The following is a 20,685-nucleotide window of genomic DNA, read 5'->3' as shown; positions in this document are numbered from 1 at the left end:
TAAGCTTGTGGAGAAAATGATCATTTTTATTTCACCTTGTGTGTTGTTTATTTGAAAACAAGAAAAAGACAATAAAACTTTTGAAAACTAAAAAGATGACATGATGGATGCCAGCCTAAAAAATTGTCATAAAGTAGAATACACACAGAGGCCGAATATAACAAATGAAATTGTGTGGCTAATTTGGAATGTCTATGAAAGTTCAGACCCACTGTTTACAAATCAAAATATTGAAGAAAGGCAAAACACAGAAGACAAATAGCAGTTAGAGGCCATGTTTGTTAGAACAGTTATGCCATGAGATCTGTTGCATGAAATAATACTTTATAATGGGCAGGGAAAAAAAACATGAGTGACAGATTTCAAGACAGTTTCTGGAACTTTCAGATCCCCCATAAATTGAAAAGCATTGGATAAAACACATCTCTCTGATTTTAAGGATTAAATAAAGTATCTGAAGTTGGAAGACTAAGTTACCATTTAGATCCCTAGATATAAATAAGTTGATGAATGGATGCAATCAAATACAAAGCTCAATATATTTCCTTCTCAAACTGGTACTATTTTAGTAAATAAATCTGCTAGTGGAGGATGGTATGATTTGTAGGTTGCTATTTCACTAAATAAAATTGTATTTTTTGTCTTGAATATGCACATTTTAGTTTAGTTGTGCATTGATTTCCATACATTTCTGAATGTATCTAGATACTGAATGTGACATGATACTTGTTCTCTGTCTGAAGTTTTGAGAGTGCGTATAGGTAATACGCCTCACTCCTTTTTCAATTATTACACTTACTCTGTTAAAGACAAATGATCCCAAGAAGTAACAGTGGAAGATGACATTCTTAAATTCACAGACCTTGAAAACAAAACCTCAAAAATGGCCTAAGGTGCATAAAATATTGGACCCGGAGAATGGATCAAGAGCAGCTTTGGGAAAAGAGACTTTGCAGCATTTGTGAATGAAAAGCTCAATGTAACTTGTCCATCTACACTCACAGCCCAGAGAGCCACACGTGTCCTGGGCTGCATCCAGAGCAGTGTGGGCAGCAGGGGAGGGAGGGGATTCTGCCCCTCTGCTCTGCTCTGCTCTGCTTGGCTCCAGTGAGACCACACCTGCAGTGCTGCATTCAGTTTTGGGGTTCTGAGCATCAGAAGGACATGGACTTAGAGGAGGGCCGCAAAAATGATCAGATGGATAGAACACTCCTCCCAGGATGAAAGGCTGAGAGAGTTGGGGCTGTCCACCCTGGAGAAAAGAAGGCTCTGGGGAGATCTTATACCACTTTCCAGTACCTGAAGGGGGCCTAAAGGAAAGCCAGAGAGTGATTTTTTATAAGGACATAGACAAGGAGGAATGACTTTAAACTGAACAGGAAGAGGTTTAGGTCAGATATTAGGAAGAAATTTCTTACTGTGGGAGTGGTGAGGCACTGGAACAGGTTGTCCAGAAATTGTGGACTCACCATCCCTAGAGGAGCCCAAGACAAAACTGGATGAAGCTCTGGGTAACCTGGTGAAAGTTCCTGTCCATGGTATGAAGGCTGGATCTAGATGAATCCTTAAGGTTCTTCTAACACAAACCATTCTATGATTCTATGGTCTTTGTATTCAGTAAAAATAAAAAATAGCAACTGAATAGCAACTGATCCATCAAACTAAATCTTAAAATAGCAGTCAAAAACACACAGTCAACCTGCTTTTTTAAATATATCTCAAGTATTTATCTGTAAACTAAATGAAAATAACACTGCAATCAATCATTTGGTAAAATTGAATCCCTCCCCTGAGGGCACTCCTTGTTCCCTGAAGGCATTATTTGCCTATAGAGAATATAGTTGAATACTGTAGGCTGTCACAAATGCAAAGGCAAACAAAACATCTCTTCCCTAATATCCATGTGCATATATCACTGGGATTTATAAGCCTCTAAGCATGATGCTCCTACTCTTACCAGAAGGCTATTTCACCATGAAGGGACTGCCCTGCTCTGAATCTCCAAGGTATATAAAAAATCAGCTGTAGTTTTCTTCCCAGTTTAAAGGAAGTTAAATAGAAAGCTTCCTTGTTTGTGAGTAACAGAAGGTATACTGACATCAACAGAAAAAAAAATTGCACTTAAAAAACTAATGGTTTAAGAATTTGACCTTTAAAATTCGTTCAAATTAATTTGTAAAGAAAAATAAATCCATTAATAATGTGAATAAGACACACAAAAAGAATGGAATATAAAATGATATGATGCAATATGGAATCCCTTTTTTTTTCTTAAATGGTTTTAAATACCACATTTTTATTCAAATAAGCATAGAGCTGACCTTAGAAATTCACCAAATAACTGTTGTGCCAAGCCCAACAATTTGTGAAGGACACACAAATGTTCTGTAAGAGTTACATGTATGTGATAATCCATACAATTTAAACCTTAGCTACTGAGATCAAAAATGTATCCACATGTCAGATCAAACTTTTGGTCATGACTAAACCTAAGAATTCGGTCAGTGAATTTGGTCATTACATAAGGAGCTAGATTTCATTGCAGATGGAAAGAGCTCTCTTTTCACTTCTATAAGACTTGTCTGTTTTCATGAAGGGAACAAGCAATCATCTGTCATACCAAAGTAAACCAATTAAAAGGAGACAATATGAATAACACAATCTAAACTGATTGCTTCAGACAATTTAAAATATGAAGCCACGCCACTTGAGAAAAAAAAATTAAATCTTTCACATTTTTTGCTATGTTACTGAGTAAAGTCATTCAGTAAAATTAAAATTTGTGACATAGAGTAGACTAGAGATCATCTTTTTGAGAGATTAACTAAGCCAAATAGAACTAAAAGAAACGGATTCCTTCACATAACTGAATTTGAGACTTGGGTATACTCAATTTCACTATAGCTTTCCAGAGGTTGAATATCTTTAATCTTCAGGGAATTGTTTTATTCAGTTCACAATAGCAGACGAGTTGCTGCCTAAATAAGGCAAAATTCAAATGTTCATATCATTTTTTACTACACATTTTTAAAAGGAGTAATAAATTCTCTAGGTAATCTAGGAATATCAATTTAGCTAGTTGTAAAATTAGAGAAATAAATGCCCTTTCTCTTAATATTTTTACATTCCTCATAATATAAATGGATCAGACACCTAAAAATAGTTTCTTAAGAAAAATTATTCATTCATTTTTCAGATGCTGTGCTTGATATTATCCACTCCTTTGAAGCCTTTTATTTCGTGCCCTCCATTTCGCTAATTCCATGGAGTGAGTCACAGAGGGAAAATTATTCTGTTTATTAGCATCTACTGACAAGTAGCTTTTACTAGATATATTCTTGTGTTTTGTAATGGTTAAAATAACAATTATCTTAAATCATTCTGCTATGATCAAAGAGTTAAGTGAGTCACAAAAATATCTAGCAGCATGTACTCAGTTTAGGTTTCAGCAGGCATCTGAATTAATATTAGAACAAAAGTCGCCATTGAGTATAGTGTGTCCCTGAAAGCTAACTAATTCTATTTCAGTGAGATTAAAGTACAATAAGCTCTAAATTATAATTGATAGCCAACCTTCTTAATTTTCCGTCAGCTTTCAATATATTTATGTTGTTCTCTCCCCCTCTCTCTACTCTTCTCCCTGCCCACAAATACTGTGCTGAAAATATCAAACAAAATAGTCAATCTTCACTTACGGACATGGACAATTCTTTGGCTGTCTATGAATGCCAAATGCATGGATTTCAAGAAAACCTGCTAATTACCATTTTATTTAACACTATAATTTCTTTTCTCGTATGAGCCATTCCTCTTCAAATAAAGACCACACCCACTAAACTCAGGCCACAATGTTTAGAAACAATATAAGCACCCACTTACCCACTTACAAAATACTCTATAAATTATACAAATACTTTATAAATGAAATTACTTATAAATAACAAATGTGTAATCAGTCATACCTAATGTAATAATACCTTAATTGCGTTTGAAGTATTTTTTCTTAATTAGTAAATTATACCTAGGTAGTTGCGCAGGACAGGTTTTGCTGCATGAAACTGCAGTATGGATTAACTCTTCCCAAAGAAAAGGCAACTCTTTTTGAGTGTTAGGAGTGCAGTTAAGAGTGAAAAGACTGTAGAAAAACTTCATGAACATTCAACTGGTGTTTTATCAGTTGAAGAAGCTTCAGTTCCGTTTCTACTATTGTGACTTGATTTTCCATGAACATATAAATCAGGATTATATTAAGTGACAGCAAGACTTTCAGCAAGTTTATAGGATGCTTCAAAAAATTACTTTAACATAGACAGAAAATGACTGGTTAAAATCTATTCCCTACTTATAATGAGACATAGCATGTCAAGTGTTTTCAAACTGAATTGACAAAAACAGTAGTACATCAAAAGGATTGAGCTAGACAATATCAGCTTCATTTACAGATTATATGCTGAGGACAGAAGACCAGAAGACAGGGCTTGGCAAGATCCACATTTCAAATATAAAAAAGTTCTGTTTGAGTCAGTTGCGGTAATATTAACATAATAGTAATCTGAAAATGCAAGTTATGTGATCTCATTATTCTGGAAAAATAGATTAGAATCACAACAGCATACTCATCTATCTAGGACATCCAAATTGATTAATTAGAGTTAATATTAGCTTGTATGGTTAAATTATCTTGCCCATGCAGAATAAATTTTGCATGCAAATATGCCATAACTATTGTATGGAAGACTATAGAGCATTTCTGTGGTAAGGGGTAATTCACATTTACATATACAGATACCTATCTAACCTACCCATCAGGGGTGCTGGCAGGCTTAGCTGAGTATGGTATCTGGAGTACTTTAAACTTTTCACATGCAACATTACAGTAAGTCAAATGACTGCTAATATAAAAAACAAAAAACAAAAAACAAAAAACAAAAAAACAAATGAACCCTTGTGCTCCTTCCAAACAGCAAAAATTATTTAATCTCTTATCTGATATTCAGCATGCTGAATGCTGGTTAGATGCTACTGTGCAAATGAGTTGTTATAAATACAAAAGAAAAGGCATAAGAGACCTTAAAATTTAACCTTTTGTTTCAGTCAGTATCCTACTACATCCTACTACATTCATTTTCACTTGAGAAATAGACTGCGACTATGCCCAGAGAAAAGTTTCACCTGTCACTGAGCATAAGAAAACAGGGCTTTAGGTGACCTTTCATACTTAGCAGTATGCCAAAATCTACTGTTCAGAGACTAACATTCTTTGCTCTTAAAGACTGCTTCTTAATTTAGGAAACCTTTTTTTTTTCCCAAATTCAGCTTCACATCCAGATTTCCAAAGGATAACCTGAGATGTTCCTCTAGTGTTCATATGTTAAGTGTAAAATATATGAAAGCTAATTAAATACTGTATTGAAATGCAATTAGGAAAGAAGCCTTTTTTCTTTTGCCACTATAAAATATAAATAATAAAATTCTTCTAGAAAAAGCAGATGAATAAATACTGCATGAAACATTTCTGTTAGAAGTGAACAGTTATGCCATGAGAAGGGCATAGCACTGGTCAGATTCAGTTCCCCATGATAACTTCATGAGCTGAGGTGACTCATCACATCCTAGGAACATAACAAAAAGTTGATTTCAGGAATTAGCATAATATCTTCATTTTCCATCAGTTTTCTTTACAGCTACATATTCTACTTTTATAGACTATAACAACTTGCATAATAATGGAAAGCCAAACCAATTTTGGCTGGCTGAAAATCATGTATTATTCCATAAGAGGCAAAAAAAAAAAAATTTGGCATCATTATTTTAGAATACTGGCAAAAACAGAAGATTGAAGTTTATTAACAATTGCGTTCTTTCAGGGATTTACTAATCGCAGAATCATTTGACTTGGAAAAGACCTTGAAGATCATGGACTCCAACCTTAAACTGACCACCTTGTCTACTAGACTACAGAACTAAGTGTCATGTCTAGTCATTTCTTGAACACCTCAGGCATGGTGACTTTACCACCTCCCTGGGCAGCTTAACATTCTAAAGCTTAACAACAATTCAGCGAAGATATTCTTCCTGATGTCCCAGCTGAATCCCCTAAGGCCATGTCCTCTTATCCTACCATGTGTTTCCTGGGAGAAGAGGTCAACCCCCATCTGGCTACAATCTCCATTCAGGCAGTTCTGGAGTATGATAATGCCTCCTTTTCTCCAGGATAAACTCCCCTATCTCCCTCACTTCCATTGCCCATCTCAGGCCTTGCTCCTGCACCTCAGTGTCTTTCAAGGAGTGGGGGGCATAGAGCTGGACACAAGATTTGAGGTATAGCCTTGTCAGCACAGAAGCCAAGTACAGCGGGACAGTCCCTGCCCTGGCCCTGCTGGCCACAGCATTGCTGATCCAGGCCAGGATGCCATTGGCCTTCTTGGCCACCTGGGCACAGCCTGGCTCATGTTCAGCTGCTGTCACCAGCACCCCCAGGTCCTTTCCAGCCACTCTGCCCCAGCCTGTGCAGCTGCCTGGGGTTGTTGTGACCCAAGGACAGAACCCAGCACTGGGCCTTGTTGAACCTCACACCATTGGCCTCAGCCATGATCCAGCCTGCCCAGATCCTCTGCAGAGCCTTCCTACTCTCCAGGACATCAACACTCCCACCCAGCTTGGTGTCATCTGTGAATTTACTGAGGGTGCACCCAACGCCCTCATTTAGATCATCAATAAGGAAACTGAACAGGGCTGGTCCCAGCCCTGAGCTCAGGGAAATGTCACTTGTGACTGTCACCAACTGGATGTCACTCCATTCACAGCCACTCTCTGGGCCCAGCCATCCAGACAGTTTTTAACCCAGCAAGGGGGGCACCTGTTCATTCCATGGACAGTCAGCTTTTCCAGGAGAATGCTGTGGGAAATAGTGTTGTTGTGGGAAAGGCTTCCCTGCAGCCCAGGTAGGCTACATCCACAGCCTTTCCCTCATCAACTGGGCAGATCACCTGGTCACAAAAGGCAACCAGGTTGATCACACAGAACCTGCCTTTCCAAATCCATGCAGGCTGAGCCTAATCCTCTGCTTGTCCTTCGAGTGCCACATAATGGTACTCAAGGTGATCTGTTCCATGACCTTCCCCAGCACCAAGGTCAGGCTGACAGGCCTATAGTTCCCCAGATCCTCCTTCCAGCTCTTCTTGTGGGCAGTCATCAAATTGGCGAACCTGCAGTCATCCATGACCTCCCCTGTTAGACAGCACTGATGATAAATCATGTTATTGATGATAAATGGTGATACTAAGAATTTTTTGACAAAACAGGTAAAAATAAAATTTATATGAGGCAAAAGGTAACATGTATAACCATGCACTTGCACTGTTTTTCACTAAAGTATACAGAACAATAATACTCAAGTAAATATGGGGGGATTAAAAAGGGACCAAGAGAGGATTTTTTTTCTTTTATTCCCTGCCCTGATAAGCAAACTAAATTTTATTCAACCTCAATAGGCTGAAATTTGACAGAAAAGGATGAATAGTCACAGGTTACTTTTGATTCTGAAGTTAAGGTATTATTCTGTGGATTAATTTCAAATCTTTGCCAGTTTAAAGGCAGACATGCTTTTTCTACTTCTATTTTCCTTATGGTTAAACTAAAAGGCACATGCAGTAGTTGTTTATGTAATTAAGCAAGCTAAAATTGAATACATCTTTATTTGGTTTGTCATCACAAATGCAGATAGAATGCAATGGAAAGGAAAGCCAGGTTACATAACTCAGCAGTAAATGTTTCTAAAATAATTTCCAGTGTGAATGGCAGTAGGCTACATACTGTTCATACATAATTTATGCTGTATAGTGTGTAATGTGGTAAGTAGCTATAAATCCTACTCCTCCAATTATCACCATAAATGTTTCAGTATTTCCAGGCCTAACTTTAGTCTTACCCAGGACATCACTTGCTCCAACCACTGCACCTCTTTAATGTATTTTATATTTGTTCCTCTGTCATCCAAACTCTGAAACAGTTTCAGATAAAATACCCTATTTTGCTTACTCCAGTCTTTGCTTTGCAATCCATTTAGAGTCTATTTACATTATAGCTACATTTATCTGTCTGATATAGTTGTGCACCCAGTCGTACTGCCTAGGAACATACATGTTTAATTGCTGCTTTTTGCCAGTAGTCCATCCCTACTTTTGCTAACATAATCAGGAGGGTTCAGACACTGGGATTTCTATTACGTTTCCTAAAGGTTATGGGTTCCAAATCAAACCTTGCTATACAGGCCATCACTATTTTGGCCGTTCTTTCCCTAAATCCCAATAGAGGGCCTAACACAGAAGACACATCCACTACCTTGGCTTGTTACACAACATTAAATCCTGGATATTCACAACTATAAATTGTATTTCAGAAAGGTTCACATTTTTATTCCCCACAACTCTTTCTCCCCATATTCTATGCAAGACAAGCAGGAACTGGCATATGAAGGCAAAATGCATGTCTCTAAGGTACAGAAAATAACTTTAATATCAATGTTGTAGTTCTAAAATATTTGGTTCTGCATGCTCACAGAGGTTACAAACATCATGAAGCATATGACACAGGCCAAAGGGCACCTTCGATATGTTGCACCAGCAGTGAAGAAACATTATTAAAGATGATCAACTAGTATTTGTATTAATAAACATAAAACTATTTGTGTCCCATGAAAGATTCTTTCTTTTGTCTTCATTGTCATCCTCTAAAGGACATCTGAAAGTAGAATGAGAGAGTGTATACATATATATGCAGAATATTTCATGACAATTTCTACTCTCAGTAGAAAAGGATAGTCATTGCATAGATTTTTGAGGCTTCAGAATTAAAAGAAAACCAATGACTTGCAACTTAACATCCTGACACTCAAAAATGCCCCTTACAGACCTACTGTAGCATGAATAAGCAAACTTGCCTATTCTCCGAGAGCTGACATGAACAACAGCATGCTAAAAACATTTGCATTCTAAATTAAGGCCTGTGATTAGGTAAGCACAAATGCAGGCAGAAACCATGGTATGGTTTGCATTCAGTTAAAATAGCAAATACAGAACATATAATTATCTTCCTATGTCTTCCCATAAAACATTTCTGCTGGGCTTCCCCAGACAATAGGCTCACATACTGTGACAGACAGCAAGGGCTGGCAAGGAGCAGACAGAGAAGACAGGTAAGCAGCTTTTAGAGAAGATAAATAAAAACCGGACAGTTCGTTCCTAACGTCTTTCAGCAGACTTCACTGCTCATGTTTGAAAAACGCTTAGTCGGGAGATTAACCTGTGGGTTAAGGAGTGCTTAAAACGTTCCTCTAAGTTAATAAAAACAGAAGTAAACCATATTCTTAGAAGACAATGGAAGCGCTTTCCCTGTCAGGTGCGGGCACACCTGCAGTGTCCTTTCCGGCACACTCTGCTAAAAAAAACTGCCAAAAAGGAGGAGGAAACACATCCGAGATCTCGCTAACAATTCTGGCGGGAGGGGGCGGAATGCGGTGCGAAGCTGGCTCTCACGGAGCTTTACGGGGCCCGAACGCTCCGAGGGCCGGGCGGTACCAGCTGTAATTAACTACACAAGCAGAGGCGCCGGCAGCAGCGCGCGCCCTCTAATTGTCCGCGCGCGGCGCCGCCCCCCCGCGGTGACGCGCGGCGCGCGGGCGCTGCCATTGGCGGCGCGCGGGCGGTGACGGCGGCGCGGCCCCGCGGCCCCGGCGGGTCCCGGCGGCGCGGCCCGCCCGGCCCGGCCCGGCCCGGCACCGCCACACCGGCACAGCGCCCTGCCGCGCACGCCGCCCGCCCCTCTGCCCGCCCGCCCGCCCGCCTGCCTCCCGAGGGCCGGCTCGCTTCAGCAGCTTCCAAAACGGGTTTGCTTACAGTGTTCTGAAAGACTTAGTGTTTACCCAAAGGGCAAAAGTTTTACGGGGAAGTATTTTTGCTCTAGCTAACAATCTTCATTAAGCTCTAACCAAGACACTAATTCCAGCATCAGGAAGAAGACATGACGCAACAACCACTGGTAGAATTTATAAGCAAGTTGACTGCACTATATTGCAAGGCAAGTAGAAAGATTTTTCTGTCAGGAAGAGCTATAGATGCCTGTGATTCAAAGAGGGAACAGATGTTTTAATGATGATAAAGGGGTTTTAATGCTATATGATTGTCTTTCAAACGGCCACATTGACGAACCTCCCATACAAAAACATTCTACAGCATTTACGCATATCTTTAATAAGTGATTACTGAATTGCCATATGAATGAGCATTTTTTTCAGGTCACTTGAAAGTATATAAATAAATAAGTTCTAGGACAAACCAACCATAGGAGAAATATGTGGCTTCGTTATTTTCTTAAAATCAGGCTAAGAAAGAAATGTGAAGGACTGTTCCTTTGATACAGGAAGAAAATACATCACCTTGCTCAAAATACTTATGTAAGAAAACATGACCATAACAATACAATTTCTATGACTTGCTTATTTTGCAAATATGAAGAAGTGCTAAACTCATATTACTTCATCACTACTATCTCTGTCTGATTTTCATTTTTTTCATAGCTCTGTTAGTCCTCACTTGACATTTATTTAGGCAAAAACATAGCATCTGGTAGTTGTCACAGTATTTTGCAAACAAGCATTCTGAGTTTAACAGTCTATAATGTGTATTGATTACTCACCATATCCATGAATGCCTCCTAAAGGGGAAATTATTCACATGCATCATGTTCACAGGTCTTCCAACATTAGTGTGTTCCTTGTCAGACTGATTTATCTGTTATGGTATTCATAGATGCATGCCAGAACAACTGCATGAGCAGTCAACAGCAGGGACTATTGCAAGAATTACTGTAATCCACAAAAATAAAAATTCCCAGGATCCAGTGAAAGACTTCTCACAGGGTTTTCTAGGTACACGTCCATCCATTTATGCATCCCTTGCTATTTTAAAAAAAACATTAAACTAATCAGTATACAGAAGCTGTTCTGACAGTGCCAACAGTTTGCCTTGATAAAAATCCAAGTGCTTTGACCGTGAATTAAAGCATCTTCATATGCAGCATTTTGGACAGTTGGAAAAGGTTAGTTAAAAGATAGTTTCTTGCCATCTGTGCCAAATCAGTGTTTAGGGAGAGATGTGTAACTTCAGACTGCTTTGCCATGTTCAAACATGAATACTGCTTTTTCTTCTTTCTTAGACACATATTCATCAATGATCAATTTAATGCAGTTTTCCTTTCTTTTGAGCCTGGGGAACAGAAGGATGTTTAATAGCCTTGTACAACAACCCCAAACTTCTCTCTGAATTTGATACTGTGACTTTGTTTCTTCAGCTAAGAAAGAAGGAAGGAAGTATGCTTTTTCCACTCCATAGGACAGGACTAGAGTTAGATACCATCAAGAGATGTGATCATGTCATGATCAAATTCATTTTTGCTGTCTAACCCCGTAATAAGGCTGCCTGCTCCCTTTAAGTGAAATGACTAAGCTATTGACTCTCACTGCAGTCTAGTTCTGTTTTGATATTATACTGTATATAAACCCACGTGCATCAATTTGTTTGTTGCAAAACGAAATCAAAGCTATAAGTCCCGTGTTACCTAAGCATTCTTTCTCTGCTGTCCTTTTTTCCCAATTCAGCTCCCAGACAGTAGTTATCACTCCTTACGCTCTGGCAAACATCCTCGGGAAGATTCTTAAGCCCGGGCTACAGAGACGGCATCTATTTTGAAGCAATGCAGAGTCAACAGGCTCACACTTCCCTTTCCCGGACCAGAATGTCCAGCCTGCCCTCGGGCTGCTGGTCTCGCCCAGCAGCAGCAGCCGCGGCAGCCCCGGACAGTGTCGGGCTGCGTGGCACGGGTCCTGCAGCAGACTGGGCTCGGCTGCGGAGAGGGCTCTGCCTGGCAGAGGCTGTGCTGGCGTCAAGGGGGCCCTCTAGGTGGGTTCTCCCGGCACCGCGCAACCTGCCCTGCCGCTCCCACCCGCCCGGGATGGAGGGGAAGGACGGGGCACCAGCGGAAGAGCCTTCCTTAGGACGGTCCGTGCCTCCAAGATGACAGAAAGCACTGAAAATTTTGCATGGACGTGCAAAAATCTGCAGGAAAAGAGACGCGCAGGAAGCAGAGTTCACCATGTTGATCTGTGCTGAGATGTAAAAGATTCCTAGACTTTTATACTTCAGCATACCCAGGGCATACATTGTTTGCTTGCCATTCTTCTAAATGGTTTACACTGTACTAAGGCTTCTTAAACTTCTAACGACCCATTGCCCTTTGGGACAGGAAATCCTGCAGTATGGAAGCCAGCTGCAACTTCAATGACATTAAAACGTGTGATAAGACTTTGTATTTGATTAGGGTGTGGGTAAACTTGGGAGTAACATGATAAGCTATTGCACGTCACATTTGTATAGATCCTATTTCCTTAAGATCATTTCTGTTGCTTGTCACAACCCTATTCTACAATACCACAAATTAGCCCTAGTAGAGTTGATGCCACTCTGAAGAAAGAATAAAATATTAAAGTACTTGAATGTCATAGTGTATTGACAGTGAAATGGCATTTATTTCAATTCAGTATAAAAAGGGAGCCTATACTGCCACACGCATTTTTATATTACTCAACATTTATATATTACTGATATTACTACCTATTTGAAGACTTACAGCAAAAAAGTACAAAAGATTACAAAATTTAAAGGGGCTCTATCATAATTTATGTTCTACTCTATACAGAGGGTGACTTTTTTTTGTCATGATAGAAAGCTTACTCTGAGAATTAGAAATAATGAGAATGAAAGTTAGCATTTTTCACAAAGTTGCTACAAAACAAAATATATAATTGTTCCGTAAAGATAAATATTTAGTATGACTTTAAAGGGACCAGGTAACCTGTTATGTTCATGCTTTATGTAAAAAGCACCCCTATGCCACACTTCCCTATTAGTTTGGGAATTTATACCAGAGACATTTGAAGAAAATATAAACAAAACTCTAAAAGCTGCAACATCATGTAATTAATCTGAATATGAAAAAAAAATCATATCTATTCCAGTTATCTACTGCTTTCTCTAACTAGATAAACTTATTATGAAATATTAACTGTAGCAAATGCTACACAATTCTGCACCATCATTACTATTTCATATTGCTCTTATCTCACTGCATGCTTGCCCGATCACTCACAGGCACTGACATTTTCAACACTAGAGTTATATAATGACTTGTACTATCTTGAGAAATAGCTTCTCAGCACTGACCTGTCACAACATTTGAAATCTGTGAATGAGTCTATTCTGAATATGTGTTACAATTTCTCTGTTTTTCTTTAGTGTTAAGTTCAGCACAAAGCATAGCACCCATTGACTCAGCTAATTTCATTCAGGAGCAGAGTTGCAGAAGGAGTGTGGGCGTATACAAAGTTACTATACAGTACTAGGGACCAATTAAAGAACTCACCAGCAAACTGGAGTGCGCAATATATGGGTTTTCCAGAGCAGGGATAAATTAAAGCTAAAGACTTTACCCAGTAAAATAGGTTGGCTTGTGAAATTCTTCCTGTTCAAGCCCATAATAAATTGCCAACCACTCTGCATTAAAATAAAAAAAAAATTAAAAAACCCAAAGCAAAACAACAAAGCAACACAACAAACAAACAAACAAACAAAATTGGAAGCAGATTTTAATTTGATTCCTTGGTTACCAGAAGAGTGCTCTGACAACTAGAATTTAGGCTGTATGGCAGCGAGTCCAACTTCCTCATTCAAGCAGAATCTGAACTAGGCATGAAGAAGTTGGAGGGTGGATAATAGACACAAACAGGAATCTTCAAGTAATTATGACTCTTCCCTGATGTGGAGAAACCCTAGACTCCAGTCATTATACAAAGTCTTCTTGACTATTTTCCACTGAATTAGTAAGGACAAAGTATGTTTGTAGTAGGAACCGGATTGTCTGGAATCATTTCTCACTTCCAACAACAGTTGCATTGGACTACAGAGTGAGGATCTATCCTTTTTCTCTCTCTTAATAGTCTTGAGAATCCTTCAGTTCTTGTTGGCCAGTGAAATATCTAAAAGGGGAGGATTAAAGAATATGTCCTATTAACCTTATTTTTAATCAGCCTATTAACACTGAAAATTGCAAACATCTTTCCATTCTGGTTTTTTTTTTGGAAAAGACATACCAAAGAGAGGATTATTTGCATCTCCATTTCCATGCAGTCTTCCTCCCACAGCACTCAGATTTTCAATTACTATCCATACCAGAAAATTCACTTAAAAATTGATTAAGGTCTATAGCTGTTAAACTGAAGTCCTCTAGAATATTTTCTTTGCTCCTCTCATAGATGCAAATGCACTAGCAGACACTAGAGGAAGAGTTTCCCTTGTAACACTTCTGGTCTTTATCCTGCATGGAATGGTCTGGGTTAGAAGGCACCTTTAAAGGTCATTGAGTCCTAACCCCCTGCAATGACAGGGACATCTTCAACTAGATAGGTTTTTTTAGAGCCCTGTCCAACCCGACCTTGAATGTTTCCAGGGACGGGTCATCCACCAGCTCTCTTGGGAATCTGTTCCAGTATTTCATATTGAAAGAAATTTCTTTCCTACACCTACTCTGAATCAACTCTCTTTTATTTTAAAACCTTCTATCCAATGTCCTATCACTGCAGACCTTTCTAAATTATGACAGTACTAAGAGAGATAAGAACCATTCTACCAGTGTTAGATTTTTAATACAAAACTCAACAAAACCAATGAAAATATATCATACAGATGTACACATCCTGAGGAGTAAACTGCACCAGGGGCTTACATTTGCATGCTTAGATTGAGTCACAATTTTTTAAAGAGATCAGTTTAATTTGCTGCATCTTTTGATTTTTATAAAATAGGGGCAAAAAAATAATTGAAAAAAATATTTTGCTTAAAATACAGTAGTAAAAAGGGCAATACCTGTATCTGGAAAGGTAACAATAATTCTTAAAGCAATGCTGAAAAGCAATCTTCTAATATGAGTTCACAGAAATTTCATCAGTGTCATTATGAAATAATAATAATGACCAATGGCAGATATTTAAGACTTTGCAAGATGAGCTGGTGACTTAAAACAGAAGATTCTGAATAAGTATCAATTAAAAAAACCCTTATCAAACTTTTTAATTCCATAAAAAGTTTCAAAATGCACTCCAAGTAACAAATGGTTGTGGAGCCTGAAATATGCTACCACTAAAAAGAAAAGTTTCTGGAGATCAACTCCAGTGCATGCAATAAATACATTGCTAACATAACTGACCAATGCAGATGGTAATTTCAAGCTTTGGGAAGAAGGCTGAAATAAAATTCTTATTAAAAAAATAAAAAGGATAGCATTTTTAAGAAAAAAAGGTAAAGAGATTATTTAAAACAGAAAAATTAGCACTCACCTAATATATATTCATCTGTAATATTATGGAAATATAACACACAGATGTGAAAAATGTCCACATTTGGGATTAATTTTAATTTTTTTTGAGTGTTAGGATGGCATCATTATTTATAAACTTTCCATGAAGACCACATAGATTAAAATATCAATGTGGTTAATGAAATGGTAAGAAATGTATCCCACTGCACATGGTTGAAGGAAATCATCCAAATGATAGGTCTTTAGTCATACAACTTTTTAGTTCCCCACAAGTTGTCTTCAGTAATTCTAGCACAGACAGTAAAGGCCCAGATTCCTCTCATCAGAATCCTCATCAGAGTGAGCAGATAAACCCAGTGAGCTCCTTAACACATGTTGGACTTCTTCACTCACAAACAAGTGCTATATGAGTGTATGTCAAGACAAGAAACTTAAGATTCTGTCCTGTGTTCTTCCTCTGCCATCTGCCCTGCAAGTAAATCAGCTCTCTATTGGACTCCCTTCTGGAGTAAGGAAAGTAAATCTTCAGAAAGAAAAACCTGTGCAACTTAGAAGCACTTGCTAAGAGCAATCCAGATAGAAGTAGTTTGTCCCTATTCTCCCTATACATTCTTGTTAAATCCCTAAAGACCTTCCACCGTCAGATATTTTCATGATGAATCATAAGACAAGTCACATGCATTTGGTGTCATGCTATGGGAACATCACCCCAGTGGGCTCTGACAGTGTCTCACATGATTTCAGGCACTTTGAACTGAAAAATGACAGAAAATTTGTTTCCTGTACCCAGAGAGGTCTAAATGAATGCTGTGCAGTGGGGAAATAACCCACACCACATAATTTACCCCAAGGGCTTGAGAGCTTAGAGTCATAATTATTGCATTAAAATGACTACTAAAAGACAAAACTTCAAAAAACATACAGCTCAGTTTTGAACAACAATCATGAATTAGGTAATGTTGTTAGGAGCTTGCAGCTATCCCTTACGAACAAAAAGAGCTTAGTTATCAGTATATTTTTGTTCCGAAAATGATGTGCTGAACTATAAATGCAATTTGAGCAGAACATTCTCCATCCAAGTCACAGCACTTTTTGAAGTCCAAAGAATCTTCAGGTCAAAAACTTTGAAAAATTAATATTTTATGTGTCTTCTTTTAAATTCTTAGCTTGTTCTGTGTCTCTCATTTCCCTTCAATTAGAACAAGAGATTTTTTCAGGTAATCTCATTTTAAAATGTAAAATCTTCTTAGTTGTATAAAAAATAGTTATTTTTCCTAATTTCATTTAGTAAGCATCAGTTGTTTCTATACTTTTGTTGTGCCATTTATGTCTTATAACTGATATAAAAAGATCCTTAAGGCTTCATAGATTTAAACTGGCAGAGAAGGAGTGGTGTGGAAAAGAATGCCAGGGCATCCCAGGGAGATTAAATTATCTTTTGGTCTCATTTAAAGAGATATAATCTTTCTGTCCTGAATACCGCTGGTTGGTGATACCTGAAGAAAAATAAATGTCCTTCATAGCAACATACCTCTGTAGATTAGGCACCGGTGGTTTTGCTCAAAAACTCATATCTTTCTATTGCATAAGACAGGGTTCAGATGCCTTCAGATCATTCCAGAAATATAAACAGAGACTTTACATCTATGCAAAAGAAATGTAAATAAGAAGTGCAGATTATTGTTCTCTCTTTTCCCATTGTACCCTTTTTCCTCCTCACTAACTGACCAATCTTCTTTGCCTTAAAAAAAAGCAAGAAAAGCAACTATTCTAGTTTGCTGACAGAATACAGACTCAAAATATTAAAATAATTGACAGTTCAGACTCATGTTTATCACGTTATTTTGCCTCCTATGTCCTAGCTATCTTATTTTTTGCCAGAAGCAGAGCTTGAGCTCTCTGTAATGAGTCACGTTACTGCTATGGAATATGGGCCTGGTGGCACACTCCCATTTTGGATTCATGTCTGCTGTGAAATAGGAAGACACTTCCACTAATCACAAATTCTAAAATTCATCTCAGTGAAAATCCCATATATGACTGAAATTCCCAAAAATAGTTTGGCATCAGTTATTCAAGAAAACAAATTGTATGTTTTCGCAACTGTAAAATGGAAACCATGAGAAAATGATGACAGTTTTTTATTTATATAATGTTAGCAAACTGAAGTAAGATTAAATAGATGTCCAGCAAATATTCTTGACCTGTTCTATAATATGGAGATTATTATGCATTATTGTGGTCAACTGCATTTCAAATAGAACATTGTTCAGAGTACTTGTATCTTAAATGGCAAGGTAGGATGAAATTTTACTTGGTAATACTTTTTGTTTGTTTGTTTGTTTGTTTGTTTTTACCATATCTGGTAATGTTGCACATTAGCTTGGTGAAGATGCCTTCTTCCTATATTACCAAGCATGATACATTATTCTGAACACAAGTATATTTTGTAAAAGGAATTATAACTATCTGAATTGAACAATTCAGTTATGATTTACAACAAGAAATGGAGAAAAAGGACTTTTCTTGAAAATTCCTGTGGAATCTTATTTGGACATACTTTATTTTGAAACTTTCCTATCCAGGTAGTTTCTTTTCTGGAATGGGGAATGAAAAGCAGTAGAATGGGCACATGTAAAACCCAGGACAATGCTTTGGGATATTTTTTACTGAAACCTCATTTCTCCTAATATATCTTATATTTCTATCAAGTATGCTTTTCTGATGTGAAATAAACAGTTCAATCAACAAAATTTCAATTTATGATTTATAATATGATTTAGATATTTGAATTATCTTCTTAATAATCTCAAAAAAGCTTCTTGAAAACCTAAGTTGCAGATGACCCATTAGAATATAATAAATAACTTATCTCTTCCAGCTTTCTATCAAATTATAACCTTTGATATAACTTTTCTGAGAAAAAAAACCCAAAAAATTACCCACCTTGCTATAATTTCTTTCTGAAATGGGAATATAAAGTTGAATATTTGAGAGGTAATGTACACTAATGAATGAAAACGTTTTTATTTGTTTGATTTGTGTTGGATTTATTGCTTTTAATTTTATTTATAAGCAAATAATTTCTGCCTGCTTGTAACTTAGTCAGCAATAAATGTATTACATCAAAACCTTCAGGCCTTGCAAAATCAAACCGTTTCAACATTGAAATCATGTCATAAAAAAGGTTAGCAACTGAACTTGCTTTTCAGTTGTGGTCAACCTTTGCTCATTGTCATCAATAGACTTTCTATTTTCTTTCATATTTTCAGAAAATGTCAGGACATCAAACATGTAAGCTTTACACTCCCTCCTACTGAACTACTGCAAGATCCTGTAATCTGATTCTTCTCTGTAGTGGTAGTTTCCTAACACTGAGTCATATAAAAATGTCACTAGTGCAGTAAATGAATAAAGTGCTCAGGGAAATACTTGAAATCTAGTAGTATTTTACTTTGGAAATAATATTACCTTCTTACAGTCCTTTTTATCTTCTGTTATTACCTCCTAATCTGCCTTAAAATTCCTTACTTATACTCATGTTTTCTATTCTAAATAGCAATTTCCCAAGTAACATTATAACAAAGATCACCTCTATGAGTCCACCTACTATTTTGTCTGCAAAATAAGGTTGCAGAGAGCAAATTAATTTAGTAAACACACAACAATTTAATTCAATTTTATATTTTTCTTGATGACTAATAACTCTTCAAAAATCTTCAAAACTTTTTTATTTTTCTTTCTTAAATGAAAAAGGCTGTGTACCTGTCTAAATCATTACTAATATCTTAAAATACAAGTAACATGTTTAATATTATTCTGTTCCTGATTTTAAAATCTTATTAACAATCTCTACAAGAGTGAGATTTCCTGTACTAGTTCTTTAAAAGTTCTTGAACAAAGGTCATCCAGTTCCCTTAACTTAAGAGCATTATTGCATGAGATTTGTTTCCAGGTAAATTGTGGCAATTTATATGTAAATACCTTTGTTCCTATTATCTATCATGCATGTCTTGATGCTTAAAATAATTTTCCGTATTAACACTATGCACCTTCTGCTTTCTGTTCATTCATTGAATATTGATAAAGAAATTGATTGGATTCATCTTGTCAGACTATTCAACCCTTACCATATTTTACAGACTTTTCTATGCAACACAAACACGAGAAGTTTTGAAGTTTCTCATAATATCATAATTCCTGGTACTGATTCCAGGAAATATTCATCCTATTCTAAATATAGAATATTTATTTATATGGAACATCTTTCTTTTCATGTTCAGTATTATCTTCAATTCATCAAACTGTAATTCTCCTGCCCCTTCCAGTGAATGTACAAATCCCAGAGAGCTAACTTCTGCAAGCTGACAGTTTTTTATTTTCTAATTGCCTTTCCCATATGTCTCTAGAACCAGTTCAACATCCTCCAGGGGTCTGAAGATCACCTTTCATGCATAAAAATGTAATGCTGTCCACCCACCTTTACACACAAGTACTGATAAATAATTCATTAGAGAGGAATTATCATGATAATTACCCTTTGTACACAAGTATGTTTTTTTCCTTTTTGTCAGATGTGGCCGAAACGTTAATTTCTGGGTTTTTTTCTATTTCTTGCAATTTCTAGCATTAAGTGACAACTTGTATTCTGACAAAGATACATAAATTTATAACTTGAATTAGAGTATAAGAACAAAAACTCATACTTGAAAAGACATTGGAGCCAGAGTAAACTTCTTAAGTAAAAGCTGTTTAAGAATTAACACATAATTTAAATTGTTGAGTGCCCAAAGGAAAGTTAATTCAGATAACAGTTCTGTTTCCCAGCTAAATATAATAGAAAAAAAACTTCTGGAGTTTTTTATAATATTAAGAAATTCTCACTGTCCCAGAAATAGTATACAGAAGTTGCTCTAATATATATTGCTGAATAAAAAATTGTTTGTGGATATGTAGCTGGGATGTAGCTATGGACAAGTATTTAATCGTAGAGATTTATAGCTACATAGAACCACAGATGCTTAGGGTTACTAAGAAACATAGAAAAATACAAAATCTTTATCTCAAACAGTTTACTGTCCTAAAATAAGTAGAAAACAGAGGGAAGTTATTATTCATTACATAGAGAAGTGGACTAAAACATTCTTAACAGAAGCAGAATAATAAGCAGATTATAAGGTACTTAATGAGATTTTTAAGATGAAAATGGGCCAATATTCCCAGTATACAAAGCCGTTCTTAGTTTCTTTTTAATTTATT

The 20,685-nt window shown here is 36.9% G+C and overlaps 1 protein-coding gene and 1 long non-coding RNA gene across 3 annotated transcripts in view; one reads left to right on the top strand and one right to left on the bottom strand.

Annotated features, from left to right (window-relative positions):
- PDE4D (phosphodiesterase 4D) overlaps positions 1-20,685 on the bottom strand; it is a 350,395-nt gene that overhangs the window by 235,273 nt on the left and 94,437 nt on the right. The gene's annotated exons all lie outside the window — the stretch shown is intronic.
- LOC136569259 (uncharacterized) lies at positions 9,868-12,563 on the top strand. Its single transcript, XR_010785328.1, has 2 exons — positions 9,868-10,077; positions 11,657-12,563. It is a non-coding gene; the product is annotated as an uncharacterized lncRNA (long non-coding RNA).

Source organism: Molothrus aeneus, chromosome Z, assembly GCF_037042795.1.
Source record: "Molothrus aeneus isolate 106 chromosome Z, BPBGC_Maene_1.0, whole genome shotgun sequence".
Lineage (NCBI taxonomy): Eukaryota > Metazoa > Chordata > Aves > Passeriformes > Icteridae > Molothrus > Molothrus aeneus.
The sequence above is the reverse complement of the archived record's forward strand: the minus strand, read 5'-3'. Positions and strand labels throughout refer to the sequence as shown.